Raw genomic sequence first — 26,261 nt, forward strand, 5'->3', positions numbered from 1 at the left:
TGTAGGATTCTGAGCAGAGTCAGTGCCCCACCTTGACTTGTACTTTAATAGGATTGCTTTGGCTGCCACATTGGAAATAGACTTGGAGAATAGACCATATTGAGCAAAAGAAACTCATCACTGAAGGAATGCATATGGAGTGTCTTTATTTATTAAAGACCCAAAGTAGCCACACTGAGCTATATCCTGTTTGGGTATACATGCTCAGGTAGTAAAACTATAAATAAAGTGAAGAGCAAAACAAGCATTAGGGTACAGGTTACCTCTGGGAGAGAGCTGATGATGTGATGGGGGAGGGGCTCTAAGTGGCCATGTTCTCTTTCTTTATCTGGGTGGGATTTTTAGTGGTAGTCACTTTACTAACACTTTAACTTCTAAACATATGTTTTAGACATGTATTTCATACAAGTAACAATAAAAAGAGAAAACAGAAAAAGAACCTTTCTCTTAGTTATAGGCTAAACTGTTTTACCCTTCAATGATACAATGGGTTGGTGTTTTTCTGGATTAAGACAACAATTTAAGTTGTGCTTGAATACTTTCTGGGAAATAAAAAGAATGTCAATGCATTATTTGGGTGTGAGTTGTCCCTGACATGTAGATATCAACTTTTGGCTATAAAAATAACACAATAAAATGGAGAATTGGATGTCAGCCAATATGTTTATAGACTAGACACCTCCAATTTAGATAAACATGCTCATCAGTCAGGAGTATTTTTTGAGCTGCTACATGTGCAAGGAAATTTGGGAGTACAAAGGAATATTTAATCTAGTTAGCAAGATGAGATCAATATAACAATTACCCAAGACATTGTATTATTACTTGGTAAATAGTGTGGTACCAGATAAAAAGTGCTGACAGTATCATCTGAGAATCCCAAACACAGAGCACATATACAGTCCATGTCTTTATTTTAGAATGAAAAACCTGAGTACAGAACTTTATTGTCAGTTTTTATTATCACATTAACACGATTATGCAAAATAATTTGCTATTGTGTGTCTATATGAATACCAGTTATCTTTGATATTTAATAATTTCACACACACTACAGCCAACATGCTCAGTTTTCTTTTCATGATTCTTCATCTGCCTAGAATATTCCCATCTTCCTCTTTACTTATTAGATGGGTGCAAATAGTCCTAGGAAAACGGACCGTTCTTGCTGCATTTGTGTTTCATGTATTCTTTAGTGTGAATGAGGTTATTAAATATTTTAGCTTAAAACACCCCCTGCTGGGCTGTATACAGTATAAGTAATCAAGAGATAATGAATACTATAACTTCAGGAATTTTAAATTTCTTCTGGTTATTTCAATAAGATCTTGAAAACAAAATAAACTGGTAATTGGGAATTACCTTAATTGAGCAAATTAAAAGAAGTATTTAAAGTCACTTCTGGGGAAGATTTTATGTTTAGTAGTGTTTTTATGTTTGCTATGTTTGAAGATATTGATGAAATATAGTAACATAGCTTAATATCTTTGTTACGAATTATGTTATATATTATGAAGTTAATATATCTGTTGATTCACACACACATATCATCAAGTGTTGATAGTTTTTCTTTCCATAGCTCCAAAGGAAACTTATTTTGACGTTTTGTAGCCAAATGGACTCTCACTTTAGGTGTCCACAGCTGATAACCAATTTTGTTCTTGGATCTTACGTTGAGTGCTTGACATAAATACATGTTGAGAAACAAAACAGTTGTCTTTGTGCTGTGCCTTTATGTATGGCTGGAGTCTAAAATAAATGTTATATTTCAAGTAAACTGTTGAAAAGTCTGACTTTACTATAATGGTGATTCAGTTCTTTTTTATATATGGATTTGCCTTAAAGTATTTTATCCTTGGAAACATTTGCATATACTTTCAGGGGTTTAGTAGTCCCATTTGCTGTTCTTTGCTAAATTCTATCCTTTACCCTTTCCTAAATCTGGTCACTCATCCTCCCAAGCTGTGTTAATATTGAGAATTATGCAGGAGGAAAGGTGGATATGAGCGAAGTATGGCCTCAGAGGTATGTGTTTATCTTTTGCTTTATTTGACATTGTTTTGGCCTTAAGCAAACAGAGGACATTTGCTTTTGTGATTCACTTGCTTATATAAAGGAAAAAGAACCACCTGCCTTTTTTTTTTTAAAGAAAGACATCTTTAATAATTCTGTTTTAGGATTTCTTCAAGGTATGACATATACCCTAGATTAAAGGCATTCGTATAGTCAGCATGAATCTAGCCTCAGTTCATATTAATGCCTGTAAGAGTCGATTCTGTGCCAACACCGTTTCTAGGGATGGAATTAACAGCAAGGTGCAACAGCTCACAGATGTCAGAATAATAACTCACTATCTGAATGTCAAGAGTTGGTGGGAACCATATATGCTTGGGGATTTTAAATGTCCCGAAGGGTTTGTAGAAACTTGGGTCAGTCTAAATTTGACTTTGTTCCCCTATCCCCAGGTTGTTTTCATTGGGAAATTTGAGCTACAAGTTCTATTCTGTGTTTAAGTGGTTATTCCTTGCAGTATAGCGAATCGGAAGTAGGTATGTGGGAATATAGTTGAAGAAGACTGCAGCCTGCCCCGAGGTAAAGATGTTTAGATAGACTGAAATAGAGTGAGAATGGAGGGTTCTTTGGCACCCTTCCAAAGGCTCCCCTTCTAGTTTTAAACTCTCTGAGGTATTCGGAAGGAAAGCAGTATTAAAATTTACATATTAAATAAACACTTCCCATTCTGTAATGATTCCTGAATTTTTGATTTATATTAATCAGGCCTGGTTAATATTTTTTCCCATCCATAGACTGAGAGTTCCTTAATGATCTCCTTGAGGTCAAGGATAGTGTCAGTCTTACTGTGTGTCCTTAGGGTGCTCAGTAATATTTGCAGAATGGAAAACCAAATGACAGTGCCCATTTGGCTTAAGGTAACACTTGCTTTTCCATTTTAATGTAACTGCTATTGAAATAATTATCCCCTTCTTCCTCCATTATTTCCAAAAAAGCATTCATTGAGTGATTGTGTTAGATTTTCACAAATAATACCCATCCTGTTGGCCACATTGTATTAATAATCTCAACTGGGAAGAGTTTCACATTTGAAGAGGTGGGATTCTATGCAAGACACTTGCCTGTTTCTTCTTAAACCCATTCCCTGCCCTTCTCTTGCTCTTCTGTTTATTATTGGGCCAGCACCTGCAGTCTGTTTCTTAGGTTCCGTTGCTAACTGGTTTCCAGTTAAGTTTGGCCAACAGCAAGAGAATGGTGGGCAGGAGGAAGGGAGAAGCCAGGGCATGTCTTCCTGGGCACTTCTTGCTGTCTCCTTCTGCTTCAGGTTGAGTGCCTGACAGTGGCTGTGCCTCTTCTTTGGTTCCAGCTCCCACCTCATAGTCCCTTCTGCAGTGGCCTCAGTTTCTTCTGGGGGCTCTGGTAAAGCACCTCAGCCCTTTGCCCCTCTTGCTCAGAGGTTGATAGTGGCTCCTTTCTCTCTTCACTTCCCTTGTTTCCTTTCTTCCTTCTTTCCTTTTTTTTTCATTCTTCTGATTGAAATATAATTCAGATACCATAGAATTCACCCTTTCAAAGTGTACTGTTCTTTGGTTTTTATTATTATTTACTCATTTGTTATTTATTTTATTATTCACAGACTTGTACAAATATCACCAATATCTAATTGTAGAACATTTCTAAAACATTTTCATCGTCCCAGAAAGAACACTTGTACCCATTAGCAGTCACTTCAGTTCTCTTCTCCTCACAGCCCCTGGCAAACACGAATTTACTTTTTGTCTCTGTGGGTTTGCCGCTTCTGCATATTTCATGTACATGGAATCATACAACATATGGCCTTTTGTGACTGGCTTCTTTCAATTAGCATAATGTCTTCAAGGTTCATCCACGTTGCAGTATATATCAGTACTTCAGTTTTGTGGCTGGATGATATTCCCGTTGTATGGATATACCACATTTCACTTATCCATTCATCAGCTGATGAACATTTGGTTGTTTGCATTTTGGGGGCTTTTATGAATAACGCTGCTATGAAGTTTCATTTGTAAGTTTTTGTGTGAACTTATGTTTTCAATTCTCAGATTGAAATGTTCAGTTCTCTTAAGCAAAAAGAGATAGACCTAGGAGTAGAATGACTGGATCATAAGGTAACTATACATTGAACATCTTGAGGAACTAGATAGTAGCTTCTTTCTGTTGCACATCTCTGCATTATTGTCCTCTTTGGCCATTTGGCTTTTCCAGCCCCTTTATGACTAGCTTCCTGTATAAAATATTCTCTATTAAAATAGAGAACTCTGGCATAAACTCTCTTTCCTGGACTGAACCCTGACTGAGATGGTTTCATGAAAGTCAAGGCTATTTCCTCTCCCAAGTTTCTTCTCTTTTGCATAACTGAGAAACCACTGTTATGCCAATAAGAAGAAACCACAAAGTTGTCAGCATTGTCAGGGAACAGGGTGTCTGGTTAGTTAGATTTTGCAACTTTATCTGGTAATTTGCTGCCATCTCTAACCTGGTGACTGTTCTTTTGAACCTACCTTGTTTCCCCAACAGTCACCAACTTTGAGTATAAGTAGTTCATTTGGAGAGAGATTCCAGGACCCTCCATGAAAGAGAGTAGGGAAGTGAGAGGGGAGGGAAGAAGCCCATAAAAGATGCCTTGATGAGCAGGTGACTGTTGAGGGCAGCTGGGGCTCAGTCCTGCTGAGGACCTTGGAGAAACTATACAGTGCGTGTCTCAGAATTGTCTCACCTGAGGGGTATGGAAACTGAGGTATCTCTCCACTGTATTTTATTTGTCATGGCTTGACGGCTGCTCCCTAGGGAATTAATTCCCTGAGCACTTCAGGCATAGTCCTGTGGCCAGAGAAAGCCTGAAGGTAGGGTCCCAGATGCTTGCAGGAAGAGCTGGTGTAGTGTGTTTAGACATATACTCATGAATGTTGGCAGGGGTTGGGGGGATCTGTAAACTCCTCTAGGGTAGAGACCTTGCATTTGTATCTTTAAATTTTACTTGTGAATAATAAGAATTAGTTGATATTATGCATGTGTGAAGGCAACTGCCCAGGGAAGGAAACTTCCTGAATTATATATTGGAACTGTCATCTTATGTTTATACATTGGAACTCTTCTTTCAGATATTGGTTGATCTCGAAAGTATGTTTTTAGAAAGAACCACAAATTCTCGATGTGCAACCAGACTGTCAGTTACACTGTCAACACACCTTGAAAGAAGCCTCATAGAAATACAAAGTTAAAATTTCCTTGATGCTTTTAGCTGTAGAGAATACAATCCATAAGGGAAAATAGAATCTTCCACCCAAGGTTTTCATAGACACAAAGCAGAAGTCTGTGAGTCATGGACTTTGTGACTTCAGAAGTCCATGAGAAATGACAGTATTAAAAAAAGATTGATTACAAATCAAGAAGCTTTGAGGAGTTTCTTAAAACAATGGACCAATAGATAGAACCTGTTTAGATCAAGTTTAAAAAGGCAGTGATAAAAATGTAAATTAGTAATTGCCTCTGGATCTCTTAACCAGCTGAATAAATTTAGATGTAATCAATTCTCCTCCCTCAGATTAAAGCTGTGTTTTCATTAGGTTGAAAGCAAAGTGATAGGAAAGTGGAGAGTTTTTAAAATTATTGAGAAATTACATGTAAATGGGTTAAAGCCACTGGCATTTGGGAAGCTTCTTTCCTATTCTTGAATCTAGCCTAGGGCAGGACTGTGCCACATCTAAACCATTTTAAAGAGTTTGCAGTTTCCCCTGGTCATCCAAACGGGTCATAGTGATCACTGTTACGTAAGTTAATTACAGAAACTTCACTATCCATGCCTTGATCCCTGCAGTCTGGAGCAGGAAATGCCGTTTAATCATATCTGGCATGGTTTGTCTCCCTATTTGGGAACCCACAGCAATTTATACTTTGCATGTAGCATCCTCCACTTTCTGTTTCATGCCTTCAACTCCTTTCTCCATAATCCCCCTTGTTTTCTTAAGGGCAATGTAAGCTTCAGCAAACCTTATCACCTGTTGGAATCTAAGATTCCCCAGCTGTAGAGTACAGATAATAATGGTAGCTACTTCAGAGTTGTAAGAATTAAATGAGAAAATACATGATAGCTTCATGCAGTGGCTTCACGTAGTAGTGCTGAGTAATTGGTAGCAGTTATGATTACACCTAGGCCCCACTCATGTGCCTGTTTTCTTCTTGAGTGACCCCCCATTATCTGCTGCTTAAGCCTTCCACCCATCCTCTTTTACATCCTTGGGATCTTTTTCCAGAAATTTATTTCTCTTTCTCTCTTGCTTTTAGTCCTCCTCCCTTCCCCCATCCTATTTTTCTGGTTCTTTCCTTTATGTTCTGACCCTAAATTCAAAATAAAACTAACAAACAACCCCGTTCCCACCAAGTCTGCTCCAACTTAAGTTACTGTTCTATTTTTTCCCTTTTTTTCTGCTAAATTTCTTGGAACAGTTGCCTGTGCCTGCCACATTCACTTTGCTTCCTGGTTACTCTGCACCCCCTGTGCCCTGGCTTTGACATTTTCTCCCAAATGTGACTCTTCTCAAGGTCATGAATAAGCCCCTGCTGGCGACATCCTGAGGCTTCTTTGAATTCTTTATCCTCCTTCACTTCTTAGCCCTATTTCACACTGTGCTCACACCCCCCCTTGAAAATGTCTGTGCTTTTGGCCTCTGTGGCCTTGCTCTCCAGGTCCCCTTCCTTTCTGACCACTCCCCTTCATTTGTCTGGGTCCTCCCCTATTTCTTAAAGGCTGGTGTTTGCAAGTTTTCTGTCCCTGGGACTCTTCTTGCTCTTCCTGAAATTGCTGTCTTAGTGCATCCATGTCCAAGGCTTTGGTTGTCATTGTCTCATGGTAAGGGCTTGTTCTGAGCTCCATCTACTTACTAGTCATTTCTAACAGGCTGGGTACTGCCTCCCAAACTGAACCAATTACCTTCTGACACACACCTCTTCCTTTCTTCCTTCTTATGCTTAATGGTATCAGCATCCACCCAACTGCTCAAACTGGAAACCTACCTCACTTGGACTCTTCAGCCACTTGCACCAGGGTCCATTTCACCATTTTACTTTTTGGCTTTCAGATCCACTGCTTCCTCTTTGCTCCCCCTGCCATTTCTCTAGTTTAAGACTTTGTGGTCTCCCAGATGAATTGTTACGATAGCAATTTAGGTCATCTCTAGACCTGAAGACTCCCAGTCCCCTTCACATTTCTTAAAGGTGGATTGTATCAGGCCACTTCCCTACTTAAAAACCTTTGATAGATCTTCATTGAATACAGTAGTGTTTCCCTCTTTGTGCCTTGCATGGTGGTTGAAGAGAATTAAGCGTTACTGGAATGGACCTGGCTGGGAGGCAGAGTTGCCCAGAGCTGAGTTAGGGGTGGAGGCATGGAGGATAAGAAGAGATTGGGAAGGGAGGAGGAGAGCCTTTTATCAGGTTCATTGGTGATGGTCCCAACTTAGACACATTTACTTCTTCCATGCTCAGGCCCCCACATTTCTCTTCTGCTCCCCCTACCAACTTCCACTGGCCACTCATCCTGTGATGGGTTTCCCTGCAGCCCAGTTGCATGGATTTCCCAGGCAGAAACACCGTGGCCTTGTGCCTCAGGCTGGTGCTGGAATCTAAGGACCAAGTGTCCTAGGAAAGGTGAGAAAGGGCTGTAGCCCCAATTCCAGTTCATGTCCCCATGAGGTCACAGGGTACCGGTGCTGGAAGCTGACCCACCTGGGTTGGAGCCATGACTCTTCTTCCCCTATGGACAGTGTAAGTTTCAGCAAATCTCATTGCTTCTCTGAACTTCAGTCTCCTCAGCTATAGAGTGCTATAATATAGTGTAATATACTATAATAATAGTAGCTATTTTGAAGAAGTTGTGATAGTTAAATGAGGAAAAGCATATTGATAGCTTCATGCAGTGCCTGTACATAGCAGTGGTGAATAAATGGTAGCAGTTATGATTACACCCAGGGCCCTTTAGGCCCATTCATCTGCTCAACAATACTGAAAGTTTTGTCTGAAAGACCTGGTAATGAAACCTCCTAAAGAACCCACATGAAGAAATTGTCAACAATATTTGGGACATTATGAGAATATACTCGAAAGATTTGCTAGAAGATCCTTGTAAGAATTTTCTCAAATTGTGAGGCAGGGGTGAATGTTATGGAGAATCTTTTTTCCATTATTCCGTTATTATCGAATAACATAAAACATTTTGAAGTAGAACAGGTTCTAGTGCTTTGGTCAGATGGCTTCTGGTGACAAGAGATTGTTGAGCAGAAGTGATGATTATCATTTTGGTTAGGAACGGATTCTCAGTTCTCAATTATATCAGTCAAGGGGTTAAATTTATTTGGCTCTCTTCAGTTAATGTGTATAATAAATCAGGATTTTCGGCCTGTGAGGGGAGAATTGTCCTACTGATGTGGAACCTCATCTTTTTAAACCCAGTGAAGATGAGCCAAATTTCTTTCATTATAAGTAGTCACCAACAGTTCCATTCTCATCACTGAGGAACCTATTTACAGGTAGACATTTTTCACATCAATCAGATTTATTATTTGTATATTTGATTGTTGAGATACTTTCATTAAAATTTAGTAAATATTTTATAGATACCTTATAGTTCATGGCAAGAAAGATTTTCATTTATAATAATGATAGGATGCTTCCTTTTAAAATAAATTATACAAGGGAAAAAAGAGAACTGAGCTAATAACATTTTTAAATACAATGAAGTAAAATAGAAGAGTGGGTGGCTTACAGATAGTACAAAAACGTAAGCCTTACAGCATCCACGCTCCTCAGCATGGCCTCGGTACTGGGTTCAGCGGTGTTTCCCAAACTAACTTTCATGTCCATCTGGAACATCAGAATGTCACCTTATTTGGAAATAGTCTTTGCAGATGTAATTAGTTAGGGTGTGATCATATTGAATTAGGGAGACCCTAAATCCAATTACTGGTATCCTTATAAGAAGGCCATTTGTAGACACACGGGAGGAAGGGTCCATGACAATAGAGGCGGAAATTAGAGTGATGCAGCTACAAGCCAAGGAACCCCAAGTATTGCAGCAACCACCAGAAGCTAGGAGAGAGGCATAAAACAGATTTTCCCTTAGAGCCTTCTGAAGGAATCAACCCTGTTGACAACTTGATTTTTGACTTCTGTCCTCTAGAACTGTGAGAATAGAGTTCTGTTATTTTGAGGCACCTAGTTTGTGGTAACTTGTTAGAGCAACTTATATGAAACTAATACATCCTCCCTTCCCGCATCTGCTTATTATACTCATTCATCATATTTCCTGAAGATGCATGGTGATTCTCAGGATTCTGGGACTTTTCCTCTGTCTGGAATGTGCCTTATCCTAACCTTTTCCTGCTTCTCTCACACCATCTGTTTGTAGGCCCTGCTCAAATTTACTGCCTCAGAATCCTTTCCTCCTTGCCCTTCCACTTCATCTATGCCCAGTCCACCCTTTGTATCCCGTTGTTGTATTTTCTCTTCCCCAGATGTTGTACATAGTTTGTTCTGTGTCTGCATCCCTATTAACTCATATACTTCTTGGGAGTTGGGGCTGTTTTATCTTTATATTTCTGCTACTTGGGATGTGATAGGCACTTAATTGCTAACATTAAATATTCAATTAATGAGAGTTTCTCTTTTTTTTTGATGTTGTTTGTTTCTATCTCTTAAAACCCAAGCCTATTTATTTCATTCTTTTTGGAAGATGTGTATAAAAATGAATGCTACTTTGGATATAAAAACAGGCAATTTTGAGATCAAAAGTTAAGTCTTCCTGGCCTTGCTGTTAGTAACTGCTACTTAAAATTCGTTTAATTTAGAACTTAATTTTATGAAGTTAAATGGTGGAGTAAAAGGAATAAACCAATAAATAACTGTCTTGAAATTCTGGAGATGACTTCATTGAAGGCTCTTTAGAGTAAGGTCACTGACAGCAAATCAGAGAAATATTGAGGTGAGTTCACCGTATTAAAGACCTGAAAAGTTTTTATGCCCAGAATCATTCTTCATGCCGTTTCCTGCCATAAGATGTGGGAAATGGGTTACGTGGAAAATTTGTGGGAAGAGGTAGAAAACTTTTTATAATCCATAATCAGTTGAGGGTGATAATAAGACAGCTGTCATTTAAAGACTGAGAAAGGGTTTTACTCTAAGGAAAGGAATAGAATTACAAAGGGGAAGACCAAGCATTTCAAGGACTCCATCTATTTTATTATCTTGTGTTTTTAGAACTATCTTCTGGCATCACAGCATTGACCACTAGTTATGGTAATCAATTTAATATTCACGAGAGGGAGGGAAAACCCTGACTTCAACAGGTTCTTAAACCATAAATCAAATCCCAGTGAGGTGATGCATTTGAAAAGACTGATTGTGGTTGTGTTCTTAAGTATCAGTCCTATGCAGGGAAAGAAAAAAATTACCAAAGTGGCTTTGGTAGTAAATTTAGGTTTCCTGAAAGTGAGATATAGTTGCAAGATGGCTTTCTATGGGCTCTGTCAGAAAAAGTTTTTTTTTTTTTTTTAACAAAGCATTCTTTTAGCTGTAGATAAGAAAGGATCCACCCCTCTGCCAGAGGTGTTCTGGCTGTTTTCACTGGCTCGGTTCTTATTTGCAGTGCCTACCCACTGAGTCTAGGCTTGTCCTGCAGAGAGAATGTTTCAGGAATTGCAGTTCTCCCTTTTACTTTTGAGGATGATGCTCACTTCCAGTGTTGTCCAAAACTCCTAGTGCACACACCCCAATAAAAATCTGTTAAGGGAGGAACGACAATTTGATGAGCTGCTTCTGACAGTCTGAGGCCCCAGAGAAATACAGTTGATGGTTGGTGGGTTTAGACTCTTTTATTTATCCTTTGCCCAAAACTTAAAAAAAATTTTTTTATATGATTCTGTGGGTTGAGTGAGTGGGCTTAGCTGGGTGTTTTTTCTTCCTCAGATGATGTCAACTCTGTCAGTTCTTTGCATTCAGTTGTCATCTTGGCTGGGCTAGAAGTTCCAAGGAAACATCGCTCGAATGCCTTATGCTTTGCTGCTTCTCCACATGTCCTTTTCATGTGGCTAGCTAGGGTCTTCTTACAGCATGGTAGTCTCAGGTTAGTCAGACTTCTTATCAGCCATCACCCAGAGCTTAGAGTCTAGGACTGAATCTAGAACAGTATCACTTCTACCCAAGTTATAAGGCCAACCCAAATTCAGAAGGGAAGTAGACTCCACTTCTCAATGGGAAGAGTGACTTGCTTTTATAGGAAGGGAAAGAAGTGATAGCAGCCATTTTCGAAGACTAACACAGCCTCATTACTTAAATGAGCACTATTTAATTTTGTAATTTAGTTTTTCTCATACAAATTCAGCTCCCTTTATGTCAGCAATCTTACATTCATTTGCCAATTCCGGTCAGCATTTTCTGGCCCTTTAGGAAAGATGGTTCTAATTATTTTATTATTAAAAAAATTTTTTTATTGGAGTCTAGTTGATAGTTCTCTTAGTTTCAGGTGTACCAAAGTGAATCAGTTATACATATACATATATATCAACTCTTTTTTAGATTCTTTTCCCATATAGGTCATTATGAAGTACTGTGTAGAGTTCCCTGTGCTATACAGTAGGTCCGTATTAGTTATCTATTTTATGTATAGTAGTGTGTATATGTCAATTCCAATCTTCCAATTTATCCCTCTCCCCTTCCCCCCTGGTAACCATAGATTGTTTTCTACATCTGTGACTCTATTTCTGTTTTGTAGATAAGTTCATTTGTACCATTTTTTTTTGATTACACACATAAGTGATATCATATGGTATTCGTCTTTCTCTGTCTGACTTACTTCACTCAGTATGACAATCTCTAGGTCCATCCATTGCTGCAAATGGAATTATTTTGTTCTTTTGTTCTTTTTTATGGCTGAGTAATATTCCATTGTATATATGTACCACATCTTTATCCATTCCTCTGTTGATGGACATTTAGGTTGCTTCCATGTCTTGACTATTGTAAGTAGTGCTTCTGTGAACATTGGGGTGCATGTATCTTTTTGAAATATGATTTTCTCCAGGTATATGCCCAGGAGTGGGGTTGCTGGATCATATGGTAGCTCTATGTTTAGTTTTTTAAGGAACCTCTATACTGTTCTGCATAGTGGCTGTACCAATTTACAAAATGGTACAAAAATGATCTTCTCATTTTTTTATTGGGTTGTTTTTTTTGATATTGAGCCACATGAGCTGTTTGTATATTTTGGAGATTAATCCCTTGTTGGTCGCATTGTTTGCAAATATTTTCTCCCATTCTGTGGGTTGTCTATTTGTTTTGTTTATGGTTTCCTTTGCTATGCAAAAGCTTTTAAGTTTAATTAGGTCCCATTTGTTTATTTTTGTTCTTATTTTCATTACTTTAGGAGGTGGATCAAAAAAGATTGCTGTGATTCATGTCAGAGAGTGTTCTGCCTATGGTTTCCTCTAAGAGTTTTACAGTATCTGGCCTTAGATTTAGGTCTTTAATCCATTTTGAGTTTATTTTTGTGTGTGGTGTTAGGGAGTGTTCTAATTTCATTATTTTACATGAGCTGTCCATTTTTCCCAACCCCACTTATTAAAGAGGCTGTCTTTTCTCCACTGTATATTCTTGCCTTCTTTGTCATAGATTAGTTGACTATAGGTGCATGGTATCTCTGGACTTTCTATTCTGTTCCATTGGTCTACATCTCTGTTTTTGTGCCAGTACCATACTGTTTTGATTACTGTAGCTTTGTAGTATAGTCTGAAATTGGGGAGCCTGATTGCTGCAGCTCCATTTTTCTTAAGATTGCTTTGGCTATTCAGGGTCTTTTGTGTTTCCATACAAATTGTAAAATTTTTTGTTCTAATTCTGTGAAAAATGTCATTGGTAATTTGATAGGGATTGCATTGAATCTGTAGATTGCTTTGGGTAGTATAGTCATTTTGATAATAATGATTCTTCCAATCCAAGAACATAGTGTATCTCTCCATCTCTTTGTCTCATCTTTGATTTCTTTCATTACTATCTGATAGTTTTCTGAGGACAGGTCTTTTGCCTCCTCAGCTAGGTTTATTCCTAGGTATTTTATTCATCTTGATGTAATAGTAAATGGGATTGTTTTCCTTAATTTCTCTAATCTTTCGTTGTTAGTGTATAGGAATGCAAGAGATTTCTGTGTATTTTGTATCTTGCAACTTTACCAAATTCATTGATTAGCTCTAGTAATTTCCTGGTAGCATCTTCAGAATTTTCTATGTATAGTATCATGTCATCTGCAAACAGTGACAGTTTCACTTCTTTTTCAATTTGGATTCCTTTCATTTCTTTTTCTTCTCTGATTGCCATGGCTAGGACTTGCAAAACTATGTTGAATAAAAGTGGTGAGATTGGACCTGATTTTTTTTAATAATTGGTATTGTTTAGTTAGGCCTTACTAAGTGCTCAGCCGTGACGTCTGTTCTTTATGTATATGAGCAAGTCCTTATTAACAACCCTGTGAGGAAGATATTATTCAATTTTATTGATTAAAAAAACTGAGATGTTGAGCAAGCAAGAGGCTTGACCAAATTCTCACAATTTATAAACTTGTAGAGCCAGGTTTGAAAACTGGAGGGTTCCAGCTTCAAAGCTGGTGCTTTTGCAATGAAACATGATAGTTTTTTTAGGTCCATTTTGAAACTTCTATTTGAAACTTCTGTCAAAGCCAGCTGCACCAAACTTGTTGATTTCCCTTAATTCTGCTCACAGAATTTCCCTGAAATAGATATTTCTGTTCTCTGCATGCAGAGCAGGGCAAAGGTCTATGAAGTGTTTCCGTTAATGGAAACTTCCCACCTTTCTGATTTATGCCTTCTTTAAAAGCAAAAACATTTTCTGGGGCTTCTGCAGTTCTTCAAACCACCCCTAGAATCCTTCCCATGTTCACGTACTACCCACCTGAGCAGTATGGAAGACATTTCCACATCCCCAGGTCTTAACTATTTTCTTGTCCAATATTAGCATATCTTAATTATATTTTCATTGCTGAAGTCTTAGACTGTGGCTGTCCAGAATACAGAGAATTTTTCAGTAGGTTAAACAAATGTAAGTTTGGCTTTTACTGTTTTGAGTGTTAGATTCTTGTCATGTTCTCTTGTGAGCTTTATAGTCTTTTAAATTCTCTACTACATTCCTTTAGGCCATTAGTACTTTCTCAGCCTTTCTGTATTTCACTTTGATGTTAATATTTTATGTTTCTGATCATGTATTTACTGTTCACCATCATTAAAAATAGTTAAATTGCTCAGTTGCAGGCTTTGGATTTTTATTATAATTCTTTAATTCCCTGAAACCTGTTTCTGTGATAAAAATGACAAATATATGCAGAAACTGGTCAGATTTGGATGTTTAAATATTGTAATTCTCTTACAATAATTTAGTTATTTTTCAGAGAGTACCATGATGTAGAAGTAGAAAAGATCATAAAAAGGCCATTAAAAGTTTGACTTCCAACTGTTATAGCATGAGTAAAAGAGTTGGGCAGTAATGATGACAGCATGTTCTTGTTTCACTGCCTGGGTGAAGATTTTAATTCAAGATTGAAATTGGTACTGTATCTTAGACCTAAAATACTGGATGATGAAATTATTTTGTCTGATATTAATATAGCCACTCCTACTTTAAATTTATGTTAGTACAGAATATCTTTTTCATTCTTTTTACTTTTTACTTGTTTTTCTTAATTTGCAGCAGTGTAGAGTTTGGTGCTATCCCTTTTTTCTCCTAATCTAATTATCTCTGCTTTTTAGTTGTGTTTTAAAGACCATTTACATTTAATATGGTTATTGGTATAATTGTATTGAACTGACCATCTTGCTTTTGTTTTCTGTATGTCCCTTCTGTTCTATGTTCCCTTTATACTCCTTTTCTTTCTCAGTCTTTCAGATTAATATTTTTATGATTCCATATTGTCTTCTTTGTCTTATTAATTATAACTTATTTTACTGGTTGCTTTGGTGTTTATATTATACATCTTTGACATATCATAGTCAATCTTTGCTATTGTACACTTACTGTATAAGAGACTGGCAATAGTATACTTTCATTTCTCTTTTCTCTCCTGGCCTTTAAACTATTGTCATACATTTCATTTTTATGTATGTTGAAATCCCTGCAATACCTTGTTATTATTTTTGCTTTAAACAGTTAGTTATCTTTTAAAGAGATAAATTAAAGTTTTTTAAAAAAAGTCTTTATATTTACATTTCTAGATTCTATTTCCAGTGCTCTTCCTTCTTTGTGTACCTCCAGCTTTTCATCTGGTATAATTTTCATTCTGTTTGAGGCACTTACTTTACTATTTCTTATAGTGCAGGTCTGTTGGTGATTAGTTCTTTCAGTTTTTTATGTTTGGATAAGGTCTTTGTTTCACCTTCATTTTTCTATCTATTTTCACTGTCTCCCCCTTGCCTCCCCCTCCCTGTCCCCCACTACCCTAGTCAGCACTTCAAAGATGTTGCACTGTTTTCTAGCTTACCTTGCTTCTGATGAGAAACCTGTTGTTTCTCATCCTTTGTACATAATGTGTCTCTTTTTCTGCCCCCCTGACTACTTTTCACATTTTCCTCTTTATCCCCAATTTTAAGCAATTTGCTTATGATGTGTTTTAGTTTTCTTCATTTTTCATAATTATGGTTGGGGTTCACTCAGCTTCTTGGGATTTTCCCCACAAGGAGTTTATTTTGGCCGACCTAGGGATGGGGAGGGCCCTGTATCTAAAAGAAGGTGTTGGGCCTCTTGATGGTGAAGCATGATTGAAGCTGGTGATGTAGGACTCAGTGGAGCGGCAGAAACTTGATCTTGGAGTTGTGGAACTGCTTGACTATTGGCAGGTGGCACCTGCTGGCTGTGATCTGCTTCACCATCATGATCTGGATTGAGTGGGCCCAGGTGCTGTGCTGGGCACCTGTGTCATGATAGCATTCAGTGGCAGTGCCTGTGATGGTCAGGTCCCGGTACACCTGGTACACGTGGGCGCTCTGTCAGAGTTGTGATGCAACCAGATGCTGAAGTTCTTCACCTGCAGGAGGATTTCTTGAACACCTGCCCACAGTAGATTATTTCCCCTGAAGACTTCATCTTCTTCAGCTGAGACACAAAGTATCAGCACAGCATGATTAGGTACAAAGATTTTTATGTGGTAGAGGGGTGGTGAGTGGCATTTGGGAGTGGGTGGGAGGCCCCCACCACCACCACACCACCTCATGCTCTTGTAGTGTGCATGAAGCCTTCGTGACACTCTCCAGGCTGGCCACCACCCACAAAAGGGCTTATAGTTTTTTCAAATTTGGAAAAATTTTAGGCATTATTTTTTCAAATATTTTTTGCTCCCCATCCTTTAAGGAATGACAGTTATATTTGATCATTTGAGGTTGTCTCATGGTTCACTGCTGCTTTGTTCATTTTTTCCTTGTGGGTTTTTTTTTTCTTGGTCCTCTCTGTTTCATTTTGGATGGTTTGTTGCTATGCCTTGTAGTTTATTAATCTTTGCTTCCACTTTGTCTAATCTCCTGTTAATACCATACACCATATTTGCATCTCATGCATTATAGTTTTCATCTCTAGAAGTTCAATACGTGTCTCTTTTAACACCTTCCAGGTCTCCATTTAACGTGTTCAATCTTTCCCCTGATTATTGTCAGTTTTTGACTTTTATAGTTTGAAGCTATTTTGTGTTAGGAGCATACAAGTTAATACTTTGTGCATGCATATGCACATATGTATGTCCAAGTATGTATGTTTGTGTGTATACATACACATGCATGTATATCTATATACACACATATGTGTGTGTATATATATATATATATAAAATCTGTGGAATTTTCCTTTTAAAGCTTTTTGCTTTAATTTGTACTTTGATACTAAAATTACAAAAAATCACTAAAATTACTGTTTTCTTCTGGTTAGTATTAGCTTGGCCAGTCTTTTCCTGTATTCTATTTTCAATCTTTCAAGGTCTGTTTTTTAGGTATATCTCTTGTAAGCACTATAGAAATGAAATTAATTTTGTTTATTCTTGTTATCAGTCTTTGAATTAGAAGTATTCATCTGTTTATGGAATTTTACTCTCAGTCATCACAAGGAATCAGACAGAGAGTTATAAAAATAGCTAAAGTGGGAGAAGCATAGATGTTGAGAACTCTTACAATAGTCTTGGTCATAGGTCCCAATTTTAATGGTTTCTGACTTTCTTTCTTGAATAGAGGCTGGAATTCAAGCAACTCCCATCAAATTATCTTTATTCTTGGCATATAGACCTGAAGATGCTAGTGGAGAAAAATTATCTTACTTTCCTAAGGTTTTCATGCTTTCTCAGCCTCCTGTCTCATATGAGAATGGATCTTTTAAAGCGTTATGAACAGTATTATTTTGTATTTGAAAGTTAATTTTAAACAATGTCAGTATGTAGAAAAACTATTTCTTAGTGTATAGATTTTCTAATTGTCTCCATTTTCTTTAGTTTATGAAGTTGCTTCTTTTGGTCATTCCTTTTTAGTTGGTCATACACTAAGTTTACTTGATCAGTGTTGGGGTGAATTTTTTATTCTAATAGACTATATACTGTTCAGGGTCATTTATAATGAATACAAGGTAACATGCCTATTATATAAAAATAAAATAATTGTTTTTGTGAAATGAATTGGAAGATGTGACATAATTAGACAGTGGGCATTTGTATTCTATTATCGCTTTAGAGCTGCAAAAAAATGGAGGTAGTTTATTTCATCTTGGTAATGCTCCTTCTTTCTGGTCCAACAATTTATCAGAAATGTTAATCCAGCAAGCCGTAAGTGGGGTGGGGGAGGGGAGGGGGAGAGAGGGGATTTAAAATTAGCCTGGAAATATTGCACAACTCATTAAAAATGTAATCATGCATAAAATGAGATCAATGAAAATTTATCTAAAAGTGCAAGGAAAAGGCATTTTCTAGTATGATACTGGATTTAATAGACTGGATTTTAATTTAGTCAGTTTGCTACAAAAAAATCCCTCCAGGCTAAATAAAACAGTTTTCCCTCCCAGTTATTGTACAGACAGCTAATTTTCAGACCCTTTCCTTCTGATATTCAGTCTTATCTCTTGCTGGGTACGGGTTTTCACTATATTGCAGAATTTGTTTTCTTTACATTTTCCATTACTGCTTTCATTTGCATGATAAATGATTAGAAGTAGAAACAGGAAAAGAAGCTATGCAGACATTTCTTTATTAATTTTGTGTAAATTAGAATAACTTTTTTATTCATCCTCCTCCCTCGCCATTTAACAACCAGTGTATCTGAATTATTTTAATATTTTATTGTAGAGCTAGAGAAATGGGTTGCAGTTTTTTTCTTACACTTTCTTCATGTAACATTTTATTTCATTCTTATGTTTGTAGTTTACATTTTGGTTCCTGTCTTGTGCAGTTAATGATATTGATGAATTTTTCTCTTAAAAGATACCCTGTGTTTAAGGCTGAGTCTAAGGTACAGGTGTTTAAAATGCGTTGACACTGATGAAACTGAGTGCTTTGAAGATTTATTTTGCAGACAATATCATCACAATTCTTAAGCAATAAATAGGGTTTGTAAAATTGGGCTTTATTTATGTCTTCTGCCCCTTCTATCTTAGCTGCTTTTCTAGTCTGATAATTTAGAATGTGAAATGATGTAATTAACTAAACCCATTAATGAAAACTTTCTGATGTTTTCCTTTCCCCTGAAGTTGTAAATGAAAAGAAGCTAGCTTTATTAATAACTTCTCTGGGCAAAATTTGCCTGAGCAAAAATTAGTATGTAAGCTGAATGAATGGTTCCAGCAAAATTTGTCTGTAACAGAAGAATTTTATGATTATTTTATGATAATTCACATAGCTAACTTTTCTTTTTCTATTACACAGATTTTATGTAAATACTTTCCTGTTCAAAAAAATTCAAACATTACTGTTTGTTTATTCTTCCCATCCTTCTCTCTTACCTAAAACTAACGCACTAGTCCTCAGCTATTCTTCCTGACATTTTTCTCTGTAAAATAGACCTGTACCTGTAGAAATACATTAGTTTTAATTTTTGTTAAATTATTCTAACATGAATTGTGTTACAATATTTTAATTTTTCTGCTTTAAAAATTTTACTAAACATTATATCTTGGAAAATTTTCCATTTCAATACGTATAACTATATTCTGTTGAAGTATTGAATAATATTCTATAACGTGGAGCTAGGAAGATCTGGAAAGAACCTAAGTATCCATCTTTAAGGGAGTGTTAACTGCGACAAACAACGATGCAATAAAAACCTTTGTGCATACCTCTGTGCATGGTGGAAATGTTTTCTGGGGGAAGATGACAAGAAGTAGGAGAGCAGGGTCATGGAACGCCCCTAAATTTTCCTCTGAGTGCTGTTTACCTAAATCCTATGCGTTTAACAATTGTCTCATTGTCGTTCATTTCTAAGTAGTTTTTGAGTTATATATTGATTTTTCTCTTAAACATGAGTTACTGTCTAGGGGAAAGTTTCTGTGTCCATGTAGATTTTTTGGGCTATCTTCTTGATGATGATCTAAGTTTATTTCATTGTGATCATTCAGTATAGCTTTGTATGATTTCTGCTTTACAGGAGCCAATGAGATTTTTCTTCATGACCTAATATGTGGTCAGTTTTCTTTTGTGAGTGTCCCTGACTGAGGAGAATGTTCTTTGTTGTGTTCAACGTTCTACTTTATACCTATTAGGTCAAACTCATTAATTATATTATTCAAATACTCAATGTTCTTACTTTTTGTTCATCTATTTTATATGCTGGTTCCTGAAAGCTGTGTTGTTAGATATGCCCAAAAATTCATGTGTTACATTTTCTTGGCAAATACCTCTTTTTGTCCTTTTAGTGCATTTGTCTAAAATGGTTTCTTTTTTTCTAATACTGAGAATTGCTTAGTGTATCTTATACTTTTATCTTCACTCTTTCTGTATTGTCTTATTTTAGATACATCTTTTAAATATAGTCTGTGGGTTTTCTACTGGAGTATTTAAGTTTCTTTTCTTAATAGACAGCGATCCTTCACCCAGATTATAATTACCAGTGTTTTGGACTTATTTATGTTTTCTATTTGTTTTTCTACGATACAGTGCCTTATTTGTTTCTCCCTCTTTCTGCCTATCTTTGGTTGATCAGATTATTCTATTCCATTTTTTTCACTCCGCTTGTGGTTTGTAAGTTATATGTTCCACTTCTTTTTTTCTAGTCATTACACTTAAAATTTTAACATAGATAGTGATTGTATATCTTTCTGCCATTGTATGGGCTATCCCTACCCTGTCTCTAAATAATGTGAAAACCTTGATGTAGTTTTGCTTTTGTCACTTTCCACTTTCTCCAACGCTTCTCAAGTCTTGAGTTCCAAACTGTTAACATTTTTTGTTTGTTTGAAATCAACGTTTATTTAAATTTAATTAGTTTTGCTGGTTCTTTTGTTCACCCTTGCTTTTTATATCCAGTCTCTCTCTGATATTTTTTTTTTCTGGAGTACATTTTTGAGAAATTCTTGTTAGAGTGAGTTTGTGTATGGTAAATAGAATCCTTGCATGTTTGAAAGTATCGTTATTTTGAAAAATAATTATACCTTCAGTAGACTTTTAGGTTCAAGTCTCGGCCAGCGTCTGGCATATGGTAGGCACTCTGCATGTTTTTTATGTGGAGAGCCTGCATAGAACTAGATTAGAGGAAGATGGGGTTCTTAACCCAAATGGTCCTGGGTACCCAGCTATATTGATTCTTGATTAGTCTTCTCTGGAACAGTCTGTCTAAGGACAGATGAAGTGGAACCCCTAGAGCTGCTCTCAAATCAAGGGATCTTTTGTGGCACACATATAGGCAGTGCTCATAATGGAAGGAGAACTTTTCTGGAGTCTTTTAGGATTTCTTTCTTATCTTTGACATTCCGAAAATTTCCCACAATTATGTGTGTGTGTATTGATTATCACCCTCACCCATTCCTCTCTGTTCTTCTTTTACTCCTATTAGCAAATGTAGAATTTTTAAAATTTAGTTTAATTTTTTTAAATGTTATTGCAGTATAGTTGATTTATAATATCATGTTAGTTTCAGGTGTACAGCACAGTGATTTAGAATTTCTGAATCTATCCTTCAAATCTCTTTTTTTTTCCTTCCTGAACTTATATAGCTTTTGTGCTGTGTTTTGAGACAACTCTTCGGTTATATTTTCCCGTTGACTATTTTAGTTTACAGCTTTGTCTGCTTTTCTTTTTAGATCATGTATTGAGGTTTTAATTTCAATGATTTTTAAAAAGACTTTATTTTTTAAAAGAGCAGTTTTAGGTTCATAGCAAAATTGAGAGACGGGTATAGAGGTTCCTCATATATCCCCTACTGCCCCCCCACCCCCACCCTGCCACTGCCCCAGCCCTCTGCCCCCAGCCCCCTGCATAACCTCTCCATTATCAACATCACTCACCAGAATGGTACCTTTGTTACAACTGATGAACCTACATTGACATATCATAATCATTCAAAGTTAATAGTTTACCTTAGGGTTCATTCTTGGTGTTGTACATTCTGTGGGACTGGGCAAATGTAAAATGACATGTGTCCATCATTATAGTATCATACTATATTTTCACTGCCCTAAAAATCCTCTGTGTTCCACCTACCCACCCCCTCACTCTTTACCTCTGGCAACCACTAATCTTGTTATCACCATAGTTTTGTCTTTTCTAGAATGTCAGTCATATAATTGGAATCATAGAGTATATTTCCTTTTCATTTAGTACCTTTTATTTAGTACCATGAATTTAAGATTTCCCCCCGTCTTTTTGTGGCTTCATAGCTCATTTCTTTCTAGCACTGAATATTTCTTTGTCTGGATATACCACAGTTTATCTGTTAACCTACTGAAGGTCATCTTGCTTGCTTCCTAGTTTTGGCAGTTATGAATAAAGCTGCTCTGAACATCTGTGAGCAGGTTTTTCTGTGGACTTGTTTTCAGCTCCTTTGGGTAAATAACAAGGAGTACGATTGCTGGATTATATGGTGACAATATGCTTAGTTTTGTAAGAAACAGCCAAATTATCTTACAAAGTGGCTGTACCATTTTGCATTCCCATCAGCAATGAATGAGAATTCTTGTTACTCCACATCCTTGTTAACATTTGGTGTTGTCAGTGTTCTGGATTTTGGCCATACTAAGAGGCATGTAGTGGTATCTTGTTGTTTTAATTTGCATTTCCCTGATGATGTACAATGTGGAATATCTTTTCATATGCTTATTTTCCATCTGTATTTTTTCTTGGGTGAGGTGTCTGTTAAGGTTTTCTGTCTATTTTTAAACTGGGTTGTTTTCTTCTTGTTAACTTTTAAGAGTTTTTATATTTTGAATAACAGGTCTTTTTTAGTGTCTCTTTTCCAAGTATTTTCTCCCAGTCTGTGGCTTGTTTTCTCATTTTATTGATATTGTCTTTGGCAGAGCAGAAGTTTTTAACTTTAATGAAGTCCAGCTTATTAATTAGTTTTTTCATGGATCTTATCTTTGTTCTATCTGAAAAGTCATTGCCATACTTAAAGTCATCTAGGTTTTCTCCTACTTTATCTTCTAGTAGTTTTATAATTTTGCATTTTACTTTTAGGTCTATGATCCATTTTGAGTTAGTTTCTGTGGCGGATATAAGGTCTGTGTCTAATTCATTTTTTTGCATGTGGATGTCCACTTGTTCCAGCACCATTCATTGAAGAGATTATCTTTGCTCCTCCATTGTATTGCCTTTGCTCTTTGGTCAAAGATCAGTTGACTATATTTGTGTGGATTTTGGGTGGCTCTATATTCTATTCTCTTGATCTATTTGTCTCAGTGACAATTGTTCTGTTTACTGTATCTCTAATTTGTTTTTTCTCGTAGATGCCTACTCTTTTTTTTATGGATGCAATGTTTTATCATTTATATATGTTATATATATTTACTGTTGACATATTTATTTATAACTACATATATATTTATAATAGCTTTATTGAGATATAATTCACATACCAAAAAATCCACCCTTTTAAAATGTACAATTTAGTAATTTTCAGTATATTTACCAAGCTGTGCAACCATTATCACTATCTAGTTGCAGGACCTTTTCATTACTTAAAAGGTAACCCTGTACCCATTGTCAGTGATTCCTCATTTTACCCTCCTCACAGCTTCTCACAATCTCCACTCTACTTTCTGTCTCTATAGATTTGACTACTGGGGACCATAAATGGGATCATAGAATATGTGGCCTTTGTGGCTGGCTTCTTTCACTTGGCATAATATTATCAAGGCTCATCCGTGTTGTAGCATGTATCAGAACTTTTTATTATCCCTTTTTATTGATGAATAGTATTCTGTTGTACGGATATACCACATTTTGTTTATCCATTAATCAGTTGATGGACATGGGGTGATTATGGATAATGTTGCTATGAACATTTGTGTATAAGTGTTTGTGTGAACATATGTTTTCAGTTCTCTTGGGTATACCTCGGAGTGGAATTGCAGGATCACATGATACCTTTATGTTTAACGTCTTGAGAAATTGCCAAACTGTTTTACAGAGTACCCGTACAACTTTGCTATCCCACCAGCAATCAATTTAAGAGGGTTTCAGTTTCTCTATGTGTTAATTCTTCCTCTATTGGATACTTCTCTTCTGTGGTGTTGGTTTTCCTAAAATGTTTAGTGATTCTTGGTTGTATGTTCTTCTTTATATTGGAGATTCCCTGGTGGTTGTTTTATACAATTAAGTTTTGAGTGGTTTATTATTCAGCAATAGATGACCACAGCATTTACATGCTCTTAAATCACAATTAACCAGAATGCTCAGAAAATGGAAATGGATCTTCCTAATCAACAAAACAAAAACAACCACTGCAAAACCAAAACCCCCCAAAAACCTCCGAAATAACCACCACCACCACCAACCCCCAAGCCACCACCAAACCCACTTTGCTTAAATTCTTATGGTTAAGATTCTTTAAAAAAACTTTTACAAAAATACATGAACTTATGTTCTTGGTTTAGAAAGTGCATAACGTAATATAATACTGGATTCTTGGGGATTTCAAACATCAAAATATTACTTTTAGATCTATGTGTATAGGTGGTGCAGGCTTTTGCGATTTTTTATTTTTTTTTAAAGTTGCCTTGCTGAATGGGCTGTGTGATCTCCCAGCAGTTCTTTGAGCATTTTGAGTCCCTCCTATGTCTGAGCATCCTTCATGCTGATCTCTTTGCCTACAATAGTCCTGGCCACTTTTCATGTCTTGATTCCAGGGGCCCTCCTTTGATATAGAACAAGAGTCAGTGCTAAGAGTTCAGGGGACAGGTCTAGGCTTCAGCGAAAGGGGCTATGGAGAACGATTCATGGAGTCTGGGACTGAAATAGGCATTCTGGAGACAAGGCATTGCTCAGTGTGGAACATGGCTGTGCAAAGGCAGAAGGCCAATTGAATCACCTGGACAAACATGGCTGAAGATTGTAGACTATGGATATACTTGGGACTGAGAATGACATACCAGCCCAGGGGGATCAAGATTAGGAAAACAAAGTGAATTACAAACATGAGGTACTGTAGAGCTGGACCTAAGAGATGAATCCTGAATGGGCTATAGCTGACTCACTGGATTTGTCTTCTATAAGCATAAGAAGGAAGTGATGCCCTACTAGGCCTGCTGGGATGACAATGCCCAATCAAAGCTACCAGAAAATTAAAAAAAAAAAAAAAAAAAGCTACCAGAAAATAGAAAGGCATGGTAACTTTGTTATTCCTCCAACAGTATTCACACACTGCTTTTTAGTAATGATATTGAAATCCTCCAATAATTTGAGAATTCACTTTCCAGGATCAGTGGTACTTCAAGTTTTCATTGCCCTTAGAAATGTGTTCTTTAGCTAATTTATAGATAATAGCTTTCACTGTACTTTAAATGATAGATTATGTGCCTAGACTGTGAGAATGTAATAAATGTTTCCTAGGTGTTTCAAAGTTTCATCAAATAGTCACTAAATAATTATAATAGGTGGTAGTCAAAGAGTAATGTGGTTTCTAAATTACATGGGTCCCACTGGTTTTAATAAATGTAGAAGTACTAACTAAATTTTTACTAAGTGATGCATAAGGTTGTATTGTAAAATATTTCGTAAAACTAAGATGATTAGCAAACTGTTAAAAACTAGGCTTTGGTGAACCATCTGGGCCCATTGAATTCGACACACTATTTCAAACTTGAGCTGTTCCTACAAATCACCTTTAATGCCCCTCCTTGGTAATAGCCCTCCCTTCAAAATCTTATTGTGCATCTTAATGACATAATTTATACATTTTGAACCATCTTTTTCTGGTAAGCATTACTTCCAATCTTCCCATATAGCAGAAATCTCAGGATTTCATCATTTCAATCTTGTCACACAGCTTTTCCATTTCACGTTCTGTAAGGTGGTTCCAAGATGGGTCCTGGAAAATTGGTGTGCAAGTAAACAATTTCCTGCTCCGGAGACCTAAATTTCTATTCTGCTCTGAACCACAGGATAGACACAATAGCTCACATTCGTTTCATGGAAGCTTGATCGTATATCTTTTTTTTGTTTTTTCTTTTTGCTGTACGCGGGCCTCTCACTGTTGTTGCGGAGCACAGGCTCCAGACGCGCAGGCTCAGCGGTCATGGCTCGCGGGCCCAGCCGCTCCGCGGCATGTGGAATCTTCCCGGACCGGGGCACGAACCCGTGTCCCCTGCATCGGCAGGCGGACTCTCAACCACTGTGCCACCAGGGAAGCCCCTGGTGGTTGTCTTTTAATGTCTCATTAGAAATATTCTACAACACATGCTTCCATATAGCTCAACTCTCAGAATCTGAGTGCCTCAGGTCTCGAATATAGGAAAAATAGGAATCACACCTTTCAATATTGCTTATGACCATCAGCATTTGACCTAAGAGTTGGCAAAGTGCTTTAGAATTTTTTGAGAACAGGCTTTTCATAATAAATGTGTGGTGTCATTATTGTCATCTCTTGATCTATTTAATGTTACTGTGAACATCAGTGCAGATTGTGTCCACTGCTTTCCCCATGTGTTCTTTACATTATCTCCTTGAACATTCCTCTGAATGGGCTACACAGGATTTGCCTTCATGGCAC

General features: G+C 36.9%; 1 long non-coding RNA gene and 1 pseudogene across 1 annotated transcript in view; one reads left to right on the forward strand and one right to left on the reverse strand.

Moving 5' to 3' along the window:
- LOC137215117 (uncharacterized) overlaps positions 1-26,261 on the forward strand; it is a 1,036,631-nt gene that overhangs the window by 127,034 nt on the left and 883,336 nt on the right. The gene's annotated exons all lie outside the window — the stretch shown is intronic.
- Positions 15,822-26,261, reverse strand: part of LOC137215415 (large ribosomal subunit protein eL20 pseudogene) — a 46,382-nt pseudogene continuing 35,942 nt past the window's right edge.

The sequence above is a fragment of the Pseudorca crassidens genome, chromosome 20 (assembly GCF_039906515.1).
Source record: "Pseudorca crassidens isolate mPseCra1 chromosome 20, mPseCra1.hap1, whole genome shotgun sequence".
In the NCBI taxonomy this organism is placed as follows: Eukaryota; Metazoa; Chordata; class Mammalia; order Artiodactyla; family Delphinidae; genus Pseudorca; species Pseudorca crassidens.